Raw genomic sequence first — 5,982 nt, 5'->3', positions numbered from 1 at the left:
TCTGGGCTGGCAGTTTTTCTCTCTTACTACCTGGGCTATGTCTCGCCATTCCCTTCTAGCTTGTACGGTTTCTGATGAGAAGTCTGCTTTGAGTCTAATTGGAGATCCTCTAAGAGTAATCTGACGTTTCTCTCTTGCACATTTTAGGATCTTTTTTTATGTTTCACTGTGGTGAGTTTGATTACAACATGTCGTGGTGAGGATCTCTTTTGGTCATATTTATTAGAGAAACTTGTGTCCGTATCTGTCACTTTTATTATTTTTTTCCTCTCTCTCTTCTAGTTAGCCTGGTGAATTTTTCCCCACGGAGTTTCAAGCCTCGTTCCCTCTAGCCTCCTCTTTCCACTTGCCTGCTGGTGTCTCGGGCTATTGAGGTTCGGCTCACCTCACGTTCAACCGCTGCTGTGTTGAGTCTGCTGCTGGTGTCCTGAACTTCGGCTAACACGCTCTCCACGCAGGTAAACTGTGAAAAACTAGTTCCGGAAGTGTTTACTCTGCTGTTTCATCCCCTAATCTTCCTTGACCCTGCAGTATCTCCAATTATATTAAACAGTCTCTCCCCCAGACTAATAGTGTGCTACCTGCCTATTCCGCCATCTTACGATCTCCTAATTTCCTATCTGGACTTTATTCTTTAGAATGTTTTTTTATCGGGGAACATTTTATTTTGAGCTTGGATACAGCAATTGGTTCCAGATGGAGACACCAGCTGAAAATATTCGTAATTTCTAGGGAGATAGCTAGAGGAACTGCGACAAACAAACATGATATTTCTGTTTGTATAGATGACATTTTATGCACTTGCCTAATGAAAAGACGTTGCTTTTCTCCAAAGCCATTTTTACTGTGATATTCTCGGACCGTTGCATAAGAATTCCACACCAATTTTTCCGGATATGACTGGATGAAACCAGAAATATCCGGTTTTGTTTTGGCTATCACAATCCGAAATATTGGGAAAGCCTCTGTGTTTGTGATTTCCAGATATTATCCATGGAATTTATTGTTTTGAATGTTTTTGTCAGGGAACATTTAATTTTGTACCGTTGAAACACTAATTGTTTCCACATGGAGACACCAGCTCTACACATTCGTATTTTTTAGGGAGAAAGCTAGAGGAACTGCAGCAAACAAACATGATATTTCTGTTTGTATAGATGACATTTTACGCACTTGCCTAATGAAAAGACTTTGCATTTCGCCAAAACCATTTTTACTGTGATTTTCTCGTTCCATTGCTTACAAACTCCAAACAACTTTTTCCGGATATGACTGGATGAAACCGGAAATATCCTGTTGTGTTTTGGCTAACTCAATACAAAATATTGTGAAAGCCTCTGTGTTTGTGTTTTCTGGACATTATCGACGGACTTTATTGTTTTGAATGTTTTTATCAGGGAAAATTTCATTTTGTACCATTGAAACACTAATTGGTTCATAATGGGAACACCAGCTCTACACATTCATATTTTCTAGGGAGAACGCTAGAGGAACTGCGACAAACAAACATGATATTTCTGTTTGCATAGATGACATTTTCTGTACTTGCCTAATTAAAAAACTTTGCTTTTCTCCAAAACCATTTTTACTGTGATTTTTTCGGTCCATTGTATATTAATTCCACACCAGTTTGACCGGCTATGACTGGATGAAACCAGAAATATCCAGTTTTGATTTGGGTAACTCAATCCCAGATATGGCTACAGCCTGTGGGTTTGTTTTCTGGATGTTATCCACGGACTTTATTGTTTGAATTTCTTTATCAGGGAATAATTTATTTTGAGCTTGGATACAGTAATTGGTTCCACATAGAAACACCAGCACTATATATTCATATTTTCTAGGGAGAAAGCTAGAGGAACTGCGGCAAACAAACATGATATTTCTGTTTATATCGATGATATTTTATGCACTTGCCTATCGTAAAGATTTTGCTTTTCTCCAAAACGATTTTTACTGTGATTTTCTCGGTCCATTGCATACGAATTCCACACCACTTTGTCCGGAAATGACTGGATGAAAACAGGGAAATCCGGTTGTGTTTTGGCTAACTCAACTTGAAATATTGTAAAGACTCTGTGTTTGTGTATTCCTGATATTATCCACGGACTTTATTGATTTCAATGTTTTTTATCAGGGAACATTTAATTTTGTACCGCTGAAACACTAATTGGTTCCACATGGATACACCAGCTCTACACATTCGTATTTTCTAGGGAGAAAGCTGGAGGAACTGCGACAAACAAACATGATATTTCTGTTTCTATCGATGACATTCTATGCACTTGCATAACGTAAAGAATATGATTGTCTACAAAAGAATTTTTACTCTGATTTTTTCAGCCCATAGCATACGAATTCCACACCATTTTTTCCGGATATGACTGGCAGAAACCAGAAATATCCGGTTGTGTTTTGGCTAACTCAATGCGAAATATTGTGAGTTTCTCTGTTGGTGTTTTCTGGATATTATCCATGGATTTATTGTTTTGAATGTTTTTTCAGGGAACATTTAATTTTCTACGGTAGAAACAGTAATTGGTTCATCATGGAGACACCAGCTATACACATTCGTATTTTCTAGGGAAAAAGCTAGAGGAACTGCGGCAAACAAACATGATATTTCTGTTGGTATAGATGACATTTTATGCACTTCCCTAATGAAAAGCCTTTTTTTGTTTCCAAAACCATTTCTACTGTGATTTTCTCGGTCCATTGCATACGAATTCCACACCAGTTTGTCCGGATATGACTGGATGAAACCGGAAATATCCAGTTTTGTTTTGGCTAACTCAATCCCAGATATTGCTACAGCCTCTGTGTTTTTGTTTTCTGTATATTATCGATGGACTTTATTGGTTTGAATGTTTTTTTATCAGGGAACATTTATTTTTGTAGCGTAGAAACACTAATTGGTTCATCATGGAGACACCAGCTCTACACATTCGTATTTTCTCGGGAGAAAGCTAGAGGAACTGCAGCAAACAAACATGATATTTCTGTTTGTATCGATGATATTTTATGCACTTCCCTAAGGAAAATACAGATTTTCTCCAAAACCATTTTTACTGTTATTTTTTTCGTTCATTGCATATGAATTCCACACCACTTTGCCTGTATATCGCTGGATGAAACCAGAAATATCCGGTTGTGTTTTGGCTAATCAAATCCCAGATATTGTACCAGCCTCTGTGTTTGTGTATTCCTGATATTATCCATGGACTTTATTGGTTTGAATGTTTTCTGTCCTGGAACATTTTATTTTGTGCTTGGATACAGTAATTTTTTCCACATGGAGACACCAGCTGAACATATTCGTATTTTCCAGGGAGAAAGCTAGAGGAACTGTGGGAAACAAACATGATATTTCTGTTTGTGTAGATGACATTTTATGCACTTGCCTAACGAAAAGACTTTGCTTTTCTCCAAAAACATTTTTCTGTGATTTTCTCGGTACACATCATATGAATTCCACACAAGTTTGTGTGGATATGACTGGATGAAACCGGTAATATCCGGTTTTGTTTTGGCTAACTCAATCCCAGATATTGCTCCAACCTCTGTGTTTGTGTATTCCTGATATTATCCAGGGACTTTATTGCTTTGAATGTTTTCTATCGGGAAACATTTTATTTTGAGCTTGTATACAGTAATTGGTTCCACATGGAGACACCAGCTGAACATATTCTTATTTTCTAGGGAGAACCTAGAGGAACTGCGGCAAAAAAAAATGATATTTCTGTTTGCATAGATGACATTTTATGCACTTCCCTAACAAAAAGACTTTGTTTTTCTCCAAAACCATTTTTCTGTGATTTTCTCGGTACACTTCATATGAATTCCACACAAGTTTGTGTGGATAAGACTGGATGAAACCGGTAATATCCGGTTTTGTTTTGGATAACTCAATCCCAGATATTGCTACAGCCTCTGTGTTTGTGTATTCTTGATATTATCCATGGAATTTATTGTTTTGAATGCTTTTTGTCAGGGAGCATTTAATTTTGTACCGTTGAAACACTAATGGTTCATCATGGGGACACCAACTCAACACATTCGTATTTTCCAGGGAGAAATCTAGAGGAACTGCAGCAAACAAACTTGATATTTCTGTTTGTATCTTTGAGATTTTATGCACTTGCCTAACGAAATGACTTTGCTTTTCTCCAAAACTATTTTTACTGTGAATATCTCCGTCCATTGCATATGAATTCCACACCAGATTACCGGATATGACTGGATGAAACCGGAAATATCGGGTTTTGTTTTGGCTAACTAAATCCCAGATATTGCTACAGCATCTGTGTTTGTGTATTCCTGATATTATCCATGGACTTTATTGTTTTGAATGTTTTTATCAGGGAACATTTTATTTTTTGCTTGGAATCACTAATTGGTTCCACATAGGAGACACCAGCTCTACACAATCGTATTTTCTATGGAGACAGCTAGAGGAACTGCGACAAACAAACATAATATTTCTGTTTGTATAGATGACATTTTATGCACTTGCCTAACGAAAAGACTTTGCTTTTCTCCAAAACCATTTTAGTGTGATTATTTTGGTTCATTGCATACGAATTCTGTACCACTTTTTCCGGATATGACTGGATGAAACCGGAAATCTACGGCTGAATTTTGGATAACCTCTGTGTTTTTGTTTTATGGATATTATCAACGGACTTTATTTTTTTGAATGTTTTTAATCGGGGAACATTTTATTTTGAGGTTGGAATCACTAATTGCTTCCACATGGAGACACCAGCTCTACACATTCGTATTTTCTAGGGAGAAAGCTAGAGGAAATGCGGCAAACAAACATGATATTTCTGTTTGCATGGATGACATTTTATGTACTTGCCTAACGAAAAAACTTTGCTTTTCTCCAAAACCATTTTTCTGTGATTTTCTCGGTACACTTCATATGAATTCCACACAAGTTTGTCTGGATATGACTGGATGAAACCGGAAATATCCGGTATTGTTTTGGCTAACTCAATCCCAGATATTGCTCCAGACTCTGTGTTTGTGTATTCCTGATATTATCCATGTACTTTTTTTTAATGTTTTTTATTAGGGAATATTTTATTTTGATCTTGGAAACACTAATTGGTTCCACATGGAGACACCAGCTCTACACATTCGTATTTTCTAGGGAGACAGCTAGAGGAACTGCCGCAAACAAACATGATATTTCTGTTTGTATAGATGACATTTTATGCACTTGCCTAACGAAAAGACTTTGGTTTCCTCAAAAACCATTTTTCCTGTGACTTTCTCGGTCTATTGCATATGAATTCCACACCAGTTTACCGGATATGACAGGATGTAACCGGAAATATCCGGTTGTGTTTTGGCTAACTCAATCCCAGATATTGCAACAGCCTCTATGTTTGTGTATTCCTGATATTATCCACGGATTTTACTGTTTTGAGTGTTTTTTTATCAGGGATCATATAATTTTGTGCTTGGAATCACTAATTGGTTCCACATGGAGACACCAGCTCTACACATTCGTATTTTCTAGGGAGACAGCTAGAGGAACTTCCGCAAATAAACATGATATTTCTGTTTGTATAGATGACATTTGATCCACTTGCCTAACGAAAAGACTTTGCTTTTCTCCAAAACCATGTTTACTGTGATTTTCTCGGTCCATTGCATCTAAATTCCAAACGACTTTTGCCGGATATGACTGGATCAAACCGGAAATATCTGGTTTTATTTTGGCTATCTCAATCCCAGATATTGCAACAGCCTCTGTGTTTGTGTATTCCTGATATTATCCACGGACTTTACTGTTTTCAATGTTTTTTATCAGGGATCATTTAATTTTGTGCTTGGAATCACTAATTGGTTCCACATGGAGACACTAGCTCTACACATTCATATTGTCTAGGGAGACAGCTAGAGGAACTGCCGCAAACAAACATCATATTTCTGTTATTATAAATGACATTTTATGCACTTGCCTAACGAAAA

The sequence above is a fragment of the Lepus europaeus genome, unplaced genomic scaffold (genome assembly GCF_033115175.1).
Source record: "Lepus europaeus isolate LE1 unplaced genomic scaffold, mLepTim1.pri SCAFFOLD_32, whole genome shotgun sequence".
Lineage (NCBI taxonomy): Eukaryota > Metazoa > Chordata > Mammalia > Lagomorpha > Leporidae > Lepus > Lepus europaeus.
Note: the sequence above shows the minus strand (reverse complement) of the source record.